Source organism: Tamandua tetradactyla, chromosome 1 (assembly GCF_023851605.1).
Source record: "Tamandua tetradactyla isolate mTamTet1 chromosome 1, mTamTet1.pri, whole genome shotgun sequence".
Lineage (NCBI taxonomy): Eukaryota > Metazoa > Chordata > Mammalia > Pilosa > Myrmecophagidae > Tamandua > Tamandua tetradactyla.
In genome coordinates this window covers 48,965,157-48,982,283 of record NC_135327.1, presented here as the reverse complement: position 1 = coordinate 48,982,283, position 17,127 = coordinate 48,965,157, and the positions used below count along the sequence as shown (strand labels likewise).

At 40.2% G+C, this 17,127-nt stretch overlaps 1 protein-coding gene across 2 annotated transcripts in view; it reads left to right on the top strand.

Moving 5' to 3' along the window:
- Nucleotides 1–8,780: 8,780 nt before the first annotated feature.
- The window catches only part of BTBD3 (BTB domain containing 3), a 35,476-nt gene continuing 27,129 nt past the window's right edge, over nt 8,781–17,127 (top strand). Inside the window, exon 1 of one of the 2 annotated variants that reach the window (XM_077115188.1) lies at nt 8,781–8,883. The gene's annotated coding sequence lies outside the window, so the exon portion shown is untranslated. Of the gene's footprint in view, nt 8,884–9,189; nt 9,309–17,127 lie in introns of those variants that run through there. The other variant, XM_077115190.1, reaches the window with a different exon arrangement.

Here is a 17,127-nt window from a genome sequence, read left to right as displayed (position 1 = left end):
CTGCTTAGAAACACCTTTGGAATCAAGGGAAACTTTACTTGTTAAAATAAAAATTGGGAGTAAAGATTGGGAAAGGGAATTGGGATGCATGACCTGCAGCTTCTTTCTCTTCCACTGATGTTGATTCTCTGGATCAGTGTTATAACTGATCTTTGGGAATGCCCAACTCTGTGTGTGGGGTGGGGGATGGGTGGGGGAGTGTCCTGTGCATTCTAAGATGCTTAGCAGCACCCCTGGCCTCTAACCACTTGATGCCAGTAGCACCGCCCCTCAGCTGTGACCACCAAAATGTTACCAGTCATTGCCAAATATCTCCTGGGCTAGGATGGGTTGTGGCAGGGTGTGGTGGGGGAGCAATTTTTCCTCCTCTTGAGAACCACTGCTCTAGTTGGATCATTGCTGATACTTTTGTTTTCAAGTCTTCTCCAAACTGCGTATGTCTTTGCACAATTTCTTCCAAATTTTCTGGTAATAGTTTGGCTGTAAGGTGTCCCATTCAGAGGACGGGCAAGTAGTCTGGTGGTTTGGCAAACTCCACATTACACTTCATTGTGCTCTGGGCCTGATGAGTTGCTGTCTGTTGTGCACATCTTTAGAGTATACTTGTATGAAGAATATTAAGATTGGAGAGAATCATCCCCTTTCACAGGCAAGGAGGCGATCCTTGAGAGCAAAGAGGATCGTATTCATGATTGCCGTGAAGGGGCTTCACGATGCCACTTTGTGTTCCTATGTTACCTGGCACATGCCGGTGTTGCCCTGCTCATGTTTCCTTATCCTTATAGGTATGAGAAGCCTCACAATTACGAGCAATTGAAATGTTTTGCTGTTTTCTGGCCCAGCTATATTCAGTGTGTGAACAGGGATTAACTGAAGGTGTTGGAAAATTAACTTCTCTGGGAATACTCTCACCCTTCGATGGATGAGAGCTAGTGGACCGTGATCCCAGCAACCTTGGTCTTCAGTTTGGATAACTCTGCAGTGTGTGTTTTACATTGGCTTCCAGAGGTCCACAGCAGGCTTGAGCTCCAGTTGCCCACAGTGATAACCTACTTTTTAACACATGCCTCATATGTTGCCTCGCCTTCATTATTTCATATCCTCTACTTCACCATCAATGTTTCCTTGAATTGCCTGCAAATAAATAAACTACTTAAACTTAAATCCTTGGTTGTTGTTTTGGTTCTGGGGAAAACCAAAATAAGAGGGTCTGGTGGGCTAGGGCACCATGCTGTCATATGGGATTGCGGTATAGCCCAAACCCAGAAAGCTAACCTTGGGAAAATCAGAATTCACAAGGCTTCTCCTAGTCGAAGTTATTATTTCATCAGAAAGAACACCTTCTCTGGCTAAACTCAAGAGGATTTGGCCTTTCCTTCCTTATGGGGATTTATACAGTAATAAAACTTTTTAAAGAGCAAAAAAGCTCTTTAAAAAGCATAACATAACCAGGTGGTGTTTTCTTAGTCTATTTTTTTTGTCATTTACTCATCTAGGCATAAAATGTTCCATGGTAATTCAGACTCTAAGAACTGTAATTTACTATATAAGGTTATGATGTAATAATAAATTTAATTTCAATGCCTATTTAAAATGAAGAAGAAAAAATAATAATTCTATAAGACTTTGAAACTCCACAGATGATAAATGAGTAACATCAGAGAAAGAAATGCACTTGTTTTATTTCTTAAAACATAGCTTACTCATATTCCCAATTGGTAAAAATACAATGCCATTTACTTTAATGTCTGGTTTTAAGAATCTTTCCTTACATAGCTTTTCAGTACATTTTCCTTAAAACTCAACACTCTTGCACAATGACTTGAGACATTGATTGTGAAAAGTGCAAAGTGAAAAACAGAGATATGGATTACAAATCTTGAATGGACAATTGACAGGCAGGAAATGAGCATTTATAAATATTGCATGCATATGAACACTAGTTACTTAATCTTTTTGAACTTAGGTTTAAACATTTAAACTTAGCACTTAAACATTTTCTGAACTCAGTACAATGCATATGCATTACATCTATTTACTGACTGTTTTGATCAAATATTTTGTTCATTTTATCATTTACCCATATATTCAAAGTTTAAAAAGGTTTTAAAAGTGTATAAATGACTGAATCATAAAGAATAGTTCTAATAAACTGAAGGCTAATAAAGCTTAGAGAAAGAAAGATACAATTTTCAAAAGGATGAGATGCAGTAGCCTAAGATAAATAATACTGCACAGTGCAAACAAATGGAAATGAACAGAATAAAACATTGATAAAACTAATGAAACCATACACTTTTCATGGTAGATGGAATGCACTAATGTCTGTATTCGGGTCCTTTGGTAATGTCCTCCTGTGAGACTCTGAGATTATCCATATAACTGAGTTTGACCAATGGGAGAGTGGCAAGTTGATGTAATCAGATACTTAAAAATTTTTATACCATCTTGAAAACTCGTCATTCCTCTAAGAACAAGCCTAAGCTAGCCTGCCGGAGGATAAGAAAGCATTTGGAGAGGGATGAGGTGTTCAGTTCAGTTGAGGCTATCCTAGACCAATCAGCCTCTAGGCCATCCACCAGCTAGATGTACGTGCTTGTGAGAGCCCAGGAGAGATTAGCGATTAGCAGAGTCTGGCTGTCCAAAGAGACTGTAGAGTTGATAGAAGTCATTAAGGTTGTTGTTTTAAAAACACTAAGACTTTAGTTTGGAGTGATTTGTTACTCAGCAATAAATAACTAATGTGTTAGGTACAGATGATAATCACTGGGGTAGAAAACAAGATGGGGAATATTTGTTAGGAATGTGATTTCGCTTTCAATCTCAGCAACTGGATGCTCCATACAAGAGTTAAACATGGCAAGTAAATGTAGAAACGATAGAAAGGTTTCATGACTTCACTGTCAAAGACACATTATTAAGAGATTTGCTAAACAAATCTGCAGTAAAAAATCCTAAGAACATATAAAGAACTATCACTGTTCAACAGTTCACATAAAATATTGAGATTAAATCTTAACATGGAATGGTCCATGTTGCATTTGAACCCATGACAGATTCATCCAGGGCACTGAAATTTCATCAGCAACGTTACATGTATTAAGATATACTAGTGGTATATACATGCCATACATGCTATTATGCTCTATCACTGGTATATTGCAGCATGATTTAAAAAGCTGTTGGTTTTAAGTAGAACAAATAGAGAACAATTGCCACCGATTTCATAATATTAAAGTTTTGATAGTGCTTTTCTTAAAAATTTAAGTAAGCAAGACCTGTGATTTTCAAGCTGGCTACATATTAGGATCACCTGGGGAGCTTTAAAAACATCCCAGTTGCCCAGGCTGCATTCCAGGGTCCAAACACCAGAATCTTGGGACTGTGACCCCTCAGGCATCAGTTTTTCAAGTTTCTCAGGTGAAGCAATTACCTAATCCTAGAACTGTGATGTCTAATACGATAACCATTGGTCATATGTGGCTATCAGGCATTTGAAATGTGGCTTGTTTGACCTGAGATATGTCGTAAGTGTAAGATACACACCAGATACGAAAGAAGTGATATAAAAAATGTAAAATACCTCATTAATAATTTTTTATATTGATTATATGTCTGTGAGGACCAAGCCCCCATCCCCTCCATTAGGAGAACGAGTCCCCGCCGACACAGCCCACGTGACCCGACAGATATTAAAGGTCAACAGACTCCTTCAGCGGGGAAAGAGTGTCTCCCCGCCCCTAATCAAATCTCGCGAGACCCTGTAGAGGCTCTCTGTCACAGCCTGGGGACCTAAACTTTTATAAGCCGCTCCCGGCTCTCCTCCCTCTCTTTTGCTCACTGCACTGACTTCTACTTCCTAACCGGCCGCCTTCTCCTGTTGGTAAGTCTCTAATTGAACTCGCGGGTGACTCTGTGCCAGGCCTGTTCTTTGATCTTGAGGCTAAGTTGGTTTGGAACAATGTTGAATATTTGGGATTTATTGAATTGCATAAGATACATTACTAAAGTTATTTTCACCTGCTTCTTTTTACTTTTTTTTTTAATGTGACCTCAAGAAAATTCCAAATTACACATGTGGCTCATCTTTCTTTCTTTTGGAAAAGGCTGACCCAGACGGTCCCATTAAGCTAGAAAATTATTTATGAAAATGATTATTTTAATATTTATGTGATTGTAAAAAGAAAACTTGCCTAATGAGGTATGTGTGCATGTTCTAGAAAGCTGGATATAGTGTTTTGTGGGAGGTTTATTTTTAAAGAAGACTTCTTTGGTAACTCCATACTGGGTTTGTTGCACAGTTTTTTCATTATTGCTGATGCAAAAAATTTATATGCATTTAATTTGTATGATTAGCCTCAATTTAATATTTTAAATGTTATACTGATGTAAAGTTCATCTAGGATTCATGATACAGACCTACTTAAAATGTGCAAAAGCCATCTTATTGAAAAGTATGTGTCAATCCCTCACATTGTCCCTAAAATAAAATGTTAAAAGCACAAGGGGAGGGGTAGAAGGATGGAGGAAGTTGAATCTGTAATGTATGACAGATTCTGTGCCTGCTAGCCATTTTTTTTTTTAATTTTGATTTTTCAAGATCAAATATTCTTAGAGTGAGAAATACATATATTGCCATCCTCTTTACTGAGTGGGCAGTATTCTACTTGTGATTCTTATCACGTTGAATTCTTTTGAGTAGCATTAGTATAAGGAAAGACTATGGAAAGGAGAGTGCTGCATATGAATGGATAGGGTAATGCTAATTGTGTTTTATGTCTAATTTTAAACCATTTAGTGCTAGCACATTGGTTAAATCATAAGGCGCCATTCCAGGATTTGTAATTAAAAAAAAAATCTGGCCCAGGATGCATTTTAACTTATTTCATAACTCCTATAATCACCATTATTATTCATCAGATGATAATTATCATCTGTGGCTTGAGGCCATTCCTTTCAATTTTATTAAAGCTCTTCCTTTTCTAGCATAGGGTTTCCTTTAATCCCAGATTAATTTACATCCCAGTCACTGTGACAAACTCATGAAATGAATATATTCAAATTCTCATAATAGAGTATTATCGTGGTTATTTAAAGGTTACAAAAATGCTGTCTGTTTCCTCCCAAAATCTCTTGTCTTTGTCAGTCCTGGAGTTGGTTTACTCTCACCATGGTGGAATATTTCATTTTCATGCAGAGGGAAAAAAGAAGTCACTTTGTGTCAGTTAGCATTGGTCACAGGACAACCAGATGGTTATTTCTGTCCAACTTTGTTAATATTTCCAACTCAATCATTTCTGTCCTTTTATAAACTCCAACACCCACCTTTTGTAATTTTCAGGTTGAGAGTATGTGTATTTTTCCCATACTTCTCCATTTGCCAAGGAAATTTATCTCACTTAGATTTTTTTTTAATTCCAAAAATTCTCCTTTAAATAAAATAGCAATGGCAACAAAGAAAGAGAAAACAAAGAAAAGAGGTTCTACATCTGAATGAATTGTCAATGTCTCTCCTTCCATGCCCTCTCTTACTGTCTTTCCTGTGAAATCTGACAAATGAGTCAGTAAAATGAAAATGTTAATTTGGTTCATATAAGGGATTCAATAAATTGAACATTGATTCACTTCATCAACACATTGAATACATGCTTTACCATGCACCTACCATTTGAGATTGGGAATTATTTCAAAATAAGCTCTTCCTAGTTCCCTCCTTCCTAGTAATACGTTGAGTGAATTGAACTGGAATGTAAATTTGAACAGACATTTAGATGTGAATTTGTAACTGAGTTAAGAGGTAACAATTATGATTACTGAATCATTATATAGATGTTTTTCTTATTCTCTTGTTTATTGTAAAATGACCAAAGGGAAATGCTCAAGGTTGCTGAACTGTGGCCCAGCTGCCTCAATCTTTTATAATGATTGTATAACTATATAGCCTTTGTCTTGTGATTGTAAAAACCTTGTGACTGGCCCCACTTAATCCTGTTTTTTGATTCTGGAGTCTTATGACCATAAAAGATGGCCCCTAATGTTTATCAATGAAGGAACTTGAGTCAGCCCAGAACTAACCCACCCCAATTCCAAATTATCTTGATAACTGAAGCTGGATCCAGCCAAAATGGGCCTGCCTGATGTGTGCAGCAGCTTAAACTTTAACCTATAAGTCACCTATACCTCATTATAATACTAAAAATCACACCAACATCGTATGAAGGCCAGCATTTTCTTATATACATTCTGTGACTCAGCATGTAATCAATCTGCACATGCTCAATAATTAGATCACTTCAGACTGTGCCATCTGAAGACATCATTATCCTATAGTACCTCCTGATACTATTAAACTATTGGAGTTTGGGGAGACAGATTTTTAGACTGATAGGCCATCTGATCTGCTTCTCACTTAGCAATAAACTCTCTTTTAAACCCTGGTGTCTCAGGAATTGGTCATTTGAGTGCATCAGGCAGAGAACTCCCCACTTTTGATCAGTATCAAATTCATATTTCTGTTTTGCATGTTTAATGTCTTAAGATTAAAACATTAAGCATGAAAAATATTTAAGCTTGGGGTCTATCTTTAATGCACGGCTCACTAGGGCATTTTTTGCATGTAATTAAAATATACAAATGTATTGCTTTTTCAGTGTGTTGTCAGAGCTAGGAAGACCAAAATTTTATTTTACCTCTTAAATCTGTTTTTAAAATGTACTGTTATTACCTAATGAACTGAGAAAAAGCTTTCAGAGTGCCAATATCCAACCTCTTCCCTCTATGTTTTTGCCTCTGGTGTTCACATAATAGCTGCCATTTATTGAGACCTTTTGTGTTGGCTGCTTTACCCATTTTTATTTTTTCATTTCTTCACAAATTTAAGATTTTAATCCTTATTTTTCAAATGAGAATCAATTTACTTAATTCTCATGAGTTTATAGGGTATTATGATCCCATATTACAGATAAGCTTAACTAAGGCTTAGAGAGGTTATGTAATTTGCCCAAGATCACAAAGCTTAGTAGCTTTTAAAGGAGTTACTGTTTTCTAAAGCCCAGGTGCCTTTCACTAAATCATTGTGCTGGTCTGAATATGTTCCCCAGGCAAGCCTGTGTTCTTTAAAGCCAGTCTTGTGGGGGCAGACCTATTGTGGGTGGGACCTTTTGATTATTACATGTTTCTATGGATATGTGACGCTGCTCCTTTAAGGTGGGCCTTAATCCACTTGCTGGAGTCCTTTAAGAGTGATATTTTGTAGAAAACTCAGAGCTTAGAGAAGCTAAGAAAGAAAATGCCCCAGGGAGAAGCAGGAGGGAGGACCCACAAGAGCTGAAAGAGCCATTTGAAAGCCAGAGCAAGGAAAGGACAGCAGATGTCACCATGTTCCTTTCCATATGACAGAGGAACCCAGGATGCAGCTGCCTTTCCTCCAAGAAGGTATCCTCTTGTTGGTGCCCTAATTTGGACATGTTTATGGTTCTGGAATTATAGCTTATAACTTAATAAATCCCCTTTGTAAAAACTGATCCATTTCTGGTATATGCATTCTGGCAGCTTTAGCAAACCAAAACAATCATAGTATCTCTTAAATGAATGGTTTTTCTACTGAGCAGAGATAAGCTCTTCCAGGGCCAAATGCTCAAAGAAGCACTTAGTGACCACAGTGTTATATTTTATTGTAGAGACTCAGGGCCCAGCTCCACCCCTCACCCCCCACCCCCCCACCCGCTATCCTCTCCACCCCATATAAAGATTAATTCACTGCACTTAGGTTCCAACAATGATGGGGACAGAAGTTAAAGGTCATCAGACCTCCTCAAGGGGGAAAGAATGTACAGATGGTATTGTAAACAAGGCACTGAAACTCCCCTCGCTTGATCGCTGCTGATAACAAACCCCTGTGTCACAAGACCCTGCTGAAATTCTATACTTACACCCTTGTCCTAAACCCTCAGAAGCCCTTGCACTCCCCATCCCCTTTGTAGGGTGCTAACCTTCATTTTCTACGGTGGGCCACCACTGGAAGATCTTCTGTCCATAAGTCCTAATAAACTCATGCCTAACTCTGCCACGCAGGTCCTTTGGTCTTTAGGCTGCCCTCGCCCAAGCCCTTCAAGAGCTGGGTTGGAACAGTTACAGGTCTAGTTTATCCCCTAATAAATACTCACCAGGTAGGGTGATCTAACTAATGACGTGTCATGGTAAACAGCTCTACTCTGAAAGAGGCAGTGATAAAAGCTAGCCAATCATCTTGTCCCTCAGATTCTCAGGAACCATCTCCGTTCTTTCCATTTCCCATGACAACACTTGAATTTAGGGTTCTACGATTGCCTACCTAGAATACTTAGGCATTTCTAGTGTCTCTAGTCTTCTCTTTATATTCCTGTATTCTGCTTTCAATCAAACCATTAACCCCATCCCCAAATCTTTGGTGCCTTCCAATTACCCACTAAATAAAGCTGAAGTTTTGGGCTAAGTATTAAAAGATCATTCCACGCAGGCTTCAACTACCCTTCCAGCCATCGTTCTCACCCTTCACTATGAACAAGGGTTAAAATGGTCTCTTAGAGGGTTCATATGCTCACATATTCTTTGATCTTTTTGTTTTTATGCCTTTATGTTCTTCTTTCTCCCCAGGTGAACTTATCTTCTCACTCCGACTCTGCCTATCCTTCCAGGCTTCTCAAAGAAGCGCCTCTCCTTCCCCAAACTTCTTAAGAATGTGGTTAAGGTTTGCAGTTTCAGGTACTGCCGGATGCTTATGTTTGCACTCTCCGCATCTGTCCAAAGAAAGGGCTGGAATCAGTGCTGGAAAAGGAGTCCCAAAGGCAATCTGGAACCCCGTTCCGGGAGAATGTTCTGTATCCACACAGCAGCTCTGCCAAAGTAGGTGCTCAGCAAGTGTTTAATACGTTAATTGATGAATGGACCAGAGACGAAATTGTACTTTGTAGAACAAGGGCATAGGTGCCTCCTAAAGAAGGGAATTCCTAGTCCTCCATCTTCCGTCTTTGCACAGGTCCAGGGTTCGGGTCCAACTCCGCAGCCGGACCATGGGGAGGGGCGGGCAGCGCGCATGCTCCGTATTCACAGCCGCCCCTGGGCGCGCTTCCAGGGCGGCCCTCCCACTCCCAGCGCCCGGGCGCGCGCGCGCGGCCCCGCGGAGCGTGCCCTGCGTGCGGGTGCCCGCCGAGCCCGCCGGGCGCTGGATCCCCCGAGTGCCCGGACCGGGGCCTGAGGAGCGGGCACCGGGCCGGGGCGGCGAGCGGCGCGAGTGGCGGCGGCGCTCGAGGCGACTAGGAGCGCGGGCGGTGAGTGAGGGCGCCGCGGGCGGACCGGCGGGAGCCTCCGCGCGTGCGCAGCGCCGGTACGACGGGCTAGGGGCGCGCGCTCGCCGCGGGCCGGAGGGGCCGAGTGCGGCGGGGCCGGGTCTGGGTCGTGGGCTGCTGGCCCGGGCTGCGGGGGCGCCCAGGCTTCCCCCTCAGACTCTGGAGCGCTGGCCGCGCTGGCGCCTTACCGAGGCGCTCCAGGCTGAGCGTACTCATCCCTCCCGCCTCCCCGGGCCGAGAAGCAGGCGAAAGGCGGCCGAGGGGTCCCGGGGAGGACCGGGGCGAGCCCACCGGGGCTCCGGTCGGCCGTAGGGCTGCACAGCACTTCGCGACCCCCGAAAGTGGCGGGGATCGGTTCTGTGGAGGGGGCGCGGCCGGGGAGCCTGGGCGTCGAGCAGGTGGCCGGGGCCGCGCCCCTCACCCGGGGAGGCGCGCCTTTGGAAACCGGAGCAAACTTCCCTCAAGTAACTTTATTGAGATGTTGGCAACGGGGCCTCGGGGGCGGGATCCGAGTTGGGGGCCCCTGGCTAGACAGCATGGGCCTGCCCAGCCCTGGACCCTGCAGGGACCCGGGGACTGATGGTGGGCGGTAGCGGAGTCGGCTTTCTTCTGAGCTTTAGAACCTGTCCTCCAAGTTCTGTGTGGCATCCGTGTCCCAGTCGCCCTTACAGTAGATGTTGAAGTTTGGTGTTTGGGTAAGAAGGATACTAAGAAGAAAAGGCTTATGCTGCCTGGCTTTTTATCTCAAAGAAAGTATTATTAGGGCTTGCTGGGGATTCCTATTTATCAAGCAACCTATTGTCCTTGAGTGCTTGGAGAAAGGCAGCTAATTCTATTATTAGCCCTAAAAAGACAAAGGGGGATTATTCTCTTTCTCTCTTTCTTTCTCTAAAACTCCCCGCCACCTCGCCAAATCGTGAAATACCGTAGTTCCCAAACTTCTTGACAGCACAGGAGAATCACAGGGGAGCTTTTTAAAACTCCCCATGCCCAAGTCTCAGCCCAGACCAGTTAAGTCACAGTGTCGTTTGTAAAAGACTCCCCAGGTGGTTCCAGTGTGCAGCATAGTTTTCTACCTTGAGGATATAGTTTTACGAAGTAGCATGCACTTTGTAGCTGATGGAATGAAACTCCAGCTTCATTTTTCCACGGACAGGAACTCCCAGAGGTCTGTTTCTTACCCGCCAGGGGGGAAAGCGTCTCAAATGGTCCAAACTTTAGCTGAACTCGCACCCAGAACGTTGTTCTAAATGATATTTTGGGTTTCTGCCGGGATTACCAAAACTGCCTTTTCCTACCCCCTGCCACAGCCAAGGAGTAACAAGCACCCCTCCCCTTTTTAAACTACTTCGGTTCCTTTTGGCCTTTCCCCGGCTTCAGGGAGGATCCCCTTTCCCAAGTTATACTCTCTAAAATTGCACACTCTAGAGGGTTACAACCGGTTCCCGTAGCAACGGGTCCTGCAGGGGAAGTGGGCGGGTTCTCACACTGTTGGGTTTCCAAATAGGACTCTTCCTTTACTGAAGATTTTCGAACACTCATTTCAGTTCTTGGCCTCACAAGTAAGGGTGAGCTCATTTAGTTTTGTTTCAGGTTTTCTTTCCACAGAATCATTTTATCAGTGTAGTTGTGTAGGTTGATACTGCTAGCAACTATATCGTTCTCTCCTGATCATTCCTTCTTTCCCAGTTTTTGCGCCAAAAATGTGTTTAACAAAGTTTCAAAATGAGTTGGGAAAGTGACTTCTAAGCAGTTTTCCTCTGGGACACGTAAACCTAAGAGTTGTATGCGTCATTTCTTTGAAGTCCTAAGATATTTCATATTTAAGAAATTTGCAAAGTGAAATGTAATCCTTCCACAGCCGTGGAAAAACAGCTTGGATTTGTGGCAAAATAATCATTATCAGCGTTTTAAATCGCTTTATTCCTAGAAAGTGCCTTGAATGGAACTCTTCACAAATAGTTAAGCCTCTTGAAATGTTGCACTTTAAAATAATAAAGGAAAGTCATAGTTCCTCTGTGAATTCGCCTACACCCTCCTTCCTCCAACGTTCACATCCAAACAGATCAATTTAAAAAATTTATTCTTCTCTGCTCAAAACAAGTATGCTGTAGCCATCTAATTCTAATTTATCTAATAAGAAACTGTTAAAACTGTTCAGAACAAAATAGTACAGAAACGGGCCATTTAAGTTTCTCTGGCTTTTATTTAATTTTTTGAAACCTTTCACACTTTACAGTGTAATAATCAGAATTCAATTAGTCAAGTCCAGAATACCTTTAGGGCTCCAATGATTCTGAGTGTGTATTGGTAGTTGATGAGATTTTCTTGTCCAACTATTCCTCATTTTATATGCTAGTTAAATTTCAGTTGTCCAGGCTATCCAGCAAATTCTGCAAGGCCAATTATTTATCCTGTTTCAGTCTATGAAAATAGAATAATGGTGATGGAAAACTCCATCATTGGATGGACCTTGTATTCTACAGTAGTGCTGTTTTGCTAAGAGAGTATCCTCGTACCTTTTCTTTCCTTTTTCTATTGCATATTTAAAATTTTTACTGCTAGGCCTTCTCATTTAGTGTGTCTTTCAATCTAGTCACCCAGAAACAAAATTCCTTCGAAGTGTGCCTTAATGTATAATTATTATCTCCTTTTTTTTTTTTTTTTAACAAATAAAGCAACTACAATGGAAAATTCCTATTATATCTATGGTTTTTAAACATTTAAAAATAAAAAAGAAATTGTTATACCTGTTGTAGACATCTTAGAAATTACCAAAAAAATTAAGAAAATAAAAATCACAACACTTCATCAGAAGTAAATAATAGTTAATGTGATAATGTGCTTCCATTTGGCTCTTTTTATTTGCATAGGCATATTTCAAAATAACATTGGTGGTTTAATTGTATCTGTAATTTTAAAACTGCCCTTTCACTTTGCATTATATCATGGACATTTCCTGTACCCTTAAATCTTCTTTGAAATAGTGTTGTAATGATGGATATCCCCAAGGTTGATTTAACTAATTTTCTGTTGTTTTGACTTACATTATTTCTGATTTTAATGGTTGAGAATATAGTACAAATCCTAGCTTAGCCATTTCTTAGCTAAGGGACCTTAATTAACTAATTCTTTAACTTTTTTTTTTCACTTGTAAAGTGGGGGGTAATAATGATGGCTGCACCATAGAGTTTTGGGGAGGTGAAATGAACATATCCGGAAAGGCCCTGGTGCTGGCCAGGAAGTAAGGCTCAGTAGGTAATAGCAGACACAGCAGAGCTGATGAATGTCTTTGTCTGAAAGGCTCAGTATCTTTTACTTGCCAAACCTAGATTTATAGCAGTAGAATTCCTGGGGCAGCGATTTTATGACTCTTGAGGGATATTGCCAAATTGGGATGCCCTGATACCTGTCTGTCCTCCCCATAGCGTGTCAGCGCTCCGGTATTTAATCTTTGCTAATTTTCTGCAAAAATGTGATGCTTATTTACGTTTAATTTATAATTTTTGGTTATTAGTCTAAGACTTGTACTGGTCTCCATGGCCAGTGGTGTACCATGAGGAGATGAGAAGAGCATCTGGGCCTTTATCTCTCAGACAGCCTTTGTTAACCTTATTTTATGAAAAATTTGCTTTTTCTTGTTTTTCCTTTTGGGAGCTGTAAGTTTAGCTGAGTTTAGTTTGTCTACTTTACCCTTAATTGATCATTTTTGAAAAATAGTTTGAAATGTCTGTTTATAAAAGAAGCATGTCTTTATCACATCTGTAGTGATTTTTTTCTGTACTTCATTATATGTCTTGTAATTCTCTTTATGATGTTTTCCAAACAGTGTTTTCATTTTTATTTTATTAAGTCTATCTCGTCCTTTATGATTTTTCCTTATGAACATATATGGTAAAAATGCCAAAGTTGAGGTAAATGAAACAAAAGATTTGGAAATATATTTTTTATTACTGTAATCGTGTGTGGTTACGAATTGATCTTATGCAATGCTACTCCCATCCCCCCTTAGCCAGTTCTACCAGCATCATTTGTTAAATAAATAGTCCATCCTTTCCTTATTGGCTTGTGATCTTTTCTTTATTACATTTTAAGTTCTTGACCATTTTACAGTATGTTTTTGTTTTAGGTCTTACTCATCTGCACATTAATTTCTATTCTTAAAGCCATATCTTTTTCTTTGTAGGTTTAGAATGCTTCGAAATACTGGTAGAGCAAGTCCCACCATTCTTTAAAAAAAAAATTATATTCGCTTAAATTCTTTCAGATAAAGATTATTTTAAAATTAATACATGCACATAGCTTTAAAAGTCTATGAGCAGTTTCCTCCCGGGCCCTCAGTCTGTCCCCCTGTCAGTCTTCTCTGTATACTGTCCTTTCTGAGTTTTTCACTAGCGTCATTGTAGAGTCTTTCCTTTTGGGCTGGTGGTGGTCGGATTCTTCAGAATGATCTTCCAGTGTCCAGCCCTGAATAAAGGGGTCTAACTGCTGAAGTTTGCAGAGGAATCTGGCTGAGGTGTCAGCTTCCTCCTTCTGTAGTCATTTTGGGGAAGCTTCCCGTACTCTCACAGTCCAAGACTTATCAGGTCTCCATGAGCATGTACCATGAGGTAGTGGGGAGAGCATCTGGGCATTTAACAGCCCCTCAAACCGCCTTTGTTAACCTTATTTTATGAGTTATGCTGAGTACATTGGAGTGTTTTCTCACTGTAGGTTTAGGGGTTTGCTTTTCTTATCTGCTGAGACATTTGCCACTTGTCCATCTGCTTTATACTTTCTTGATTTTGTTGTGGTCTCCTCTCCAGTTTTTCAAGTCCTTGAGTCTGTTTCTTCTAGAAAAATCACATCTGTCACTTTAGTTTAAGAGTGTAATTGGATATATGTATGTTAAATCTCCTTTCTTAACATGGAAGATTCTCTTGATGAATCTTTAAAACTAGAGAATACTGATTGGGTCCTTTGGCAAGGCCTGCCATCTGTAGAGTAGTCAGTGTTGCTACTGACTGACATAAAATGTTTTTAGGTCTTTCATCTCTTGCAACTGAGTTTTGTTATCGTCATTGATGTTCGGACATTTCCCGTTAGGGTTCTTCCTAGGTATTTCTGTTTTTTTTTTTTGCTGTTGAGATGGATTCTTCACATTGATTATTGTTGATATAAGATGCCTTTTAATTTTTGTATATTCGTTTTATAGCTGGCTCCTTAAACTAAGAACTTTGCAATTTATTCCTTGGGTTTCCTAGTTATGTAATCAGTTGCAGATTGTGATACTTGTGTTTACTTTTAATAATTATACCTTCTGTTTCTCTTTATGGCAGGTTGCGCTGGAGTTAGCATTCTGTAATGTTATAAAATGCTTTTGAAACAGTATCAAATAGGAGTGACAGTATGCAAACATGTTCTTTATTTTAATAGGAAAAACTGTGGTACGCTGTTGACTATTGGTTTGTGATAGTTCCTCAACAGGCAAAGGAAATCGATCTTATGTCCAACTTACCTAGAGGTTTATTTATTTTTTTAAGGGGAGGAAATTGGCTATTAGCAAATGACCTTCAGCACCTGCATCGAGTTTCCTTATCAAATCTACTGCTGTGATTCCTAAATATTAAGTTGGAGTTAAACCCTTCCTTGTGGGTAGTTTTTAGAAAACTGAATTCAGTTCTTTAGAAGGCAGACCATCATATTCATTGCATAGTCATGCCTTCTTGGTTGGTGTGGGGATAGGGAGTCACCAGAGCTTTACCAAAAAACATCCCAACTTGCTAAACCTGGACATCATTTTTCATTTTTACCTGTTGGCAGCTCTATATAATTGGTCATTGTCTCTTCCTTTATATACTTTCTTTATTTGATTTTGAGGCTATCATAGATTTTCTTTTCTTTTCTTTTCTTTTTAATTTATGCTGGTTTTCTCTTCTCACTAGCCTATTAATTTGGAGTGCCCGGGGCTCAGTCCTTGTCAGACTCTTGTCACAAACAGTCACAAGGCTTTAATGAAATACCATGTAGCTGCTGGAGACTCCCAATCTATATTTCTAGCTTGGACGTCTTTTTTACATTCCCAACTTGTATATGCAACTGTTAGTTTGGCATCTTTACTTGAATGTGTAAAAGACACCTCAATTTTAACAGGACCTAGCCAAATTTCTGATCTCCCCCTGCATACAGGCTCCACCTATTGCCTACTCCATTCTGGTTGGTGGCAGCTTCATTTTTCAGGTTAATCAAGCCATAAATCTTGGAGTCACCCTGACACTTCTTTCTCTCTCTCAGCCTACGTCCCAGCTGTCAGCAAGTCTAGTTGCTCTGTTTTCAGAATTCCGCCTTTAAAATAAATCCAGAATTCCACTGCTTTCCCACCTTTGCTATTGCACCCTTGTCCAATTCTCCCCCATCTACTGCCTGGAGTAGTGCAGTGACCTAGTAATGAGTAATTGGACTCCTTGTCTTCTTGTCTGGGTGCCTTGCAATTTGTCGTGAACCTAACAACTAGAGTGATCTTTATGAAACAAGTGAAATCACGTTTAAAATTCTCCAGTGGCTGCCCATCTCACTTAGAATTAAAGCAGATTTCTTAGAATGATTCATAAAACCCTACACAGTCTGCCCACTACTGACCTCTTCTCCCTATTCTCTTCCTCTCCTGCTCTTCACTGCAGCGTCTTTACCTCCTTTCTCTTCTTTGAATATGAACCCGGCAGACACATTCCCACTTTGAGGCCTTTGCGCCATTTTCCTTCTGCCTGTGGTATCCCCCTCACCCCCATAACTTCATGGCCAACTCTCACCTCCTTCAAGTCTTTACTAAAATATCATTTTGTTGGCGAGGGCCATCCTCTATAATTGAAAGCTGCTTCCCTCCTATAGTATTCTACTTTTTCTTTTTCCTCAGCATTAACATTACCCTGTCTCAATTACTAGATAACATTTTTTTGCTTTTTGTAAATTTCCTCTTTCTTTCCCACCCCTATCAGAGTAGGTTCCAGGAGGGCAAAATTTTGTTTGTTCTGTAGTGTGTCCCAAGCATCTAGAATAGTGCCTGCTACGTAGGTGTTCAGTAAATATTTTTGAATGAATGAACGTGGTCTATCTTCCTTTTTTTTTTTTTTCCTAGAGTTTCTCATAAAGCAGCATATGAATAGTAATTTCACATTTGTGGACTCATCACTGATGATGTGTATCCACAAGTAACAGAGAAGTTTCATTAAATGTAATAATTTATAATGGAGATAATAATATGTAGAGTGGATATGAGGATTAAGTAAGATACTATCATTAAATTGCTAAACTGGGCCAGTGTGTAGGACCAGGTCACTTAACTGTCAGAAAAGCCTAGCCAACTGCCCTGGTTCACCCCTGAATTATGTGAATTGTATTTAGAATCTGTGCTATTTTGATTAGTTTTTAACTAAGGGTATGGACAGTGACATCACTGGGGAGCTTTTCAAAATACTCATATGCCTCGTAAATATCGTATTTTGTTCTTCAACCATTCTGCAAATGTCAGTTTCTTAAAGTGAAATACAACCATTAGTTTTCTTCTTTTTTGTGTGTTCTTGTTATTTCCTTTCTTTTCTGTTTTTGGTTTCACCTTCTCTAGAGATTTGGAAGGTAATCTGTTTTCAACTCTTCTAGTTATTGGTGAGCTGTTCAAAAGTCTTCTTTACTCTGTATTTCTCTGGTCAGTGGAATGCAAGAAAATTGGCGTCCTTTGTTAAGGAGACAAGAATTGAGTGTATTGATTTCTTCCCCCAGGCTCTTTGTAGCCTACTTTTGTTCTAATCATCTGGAATTTGATTTA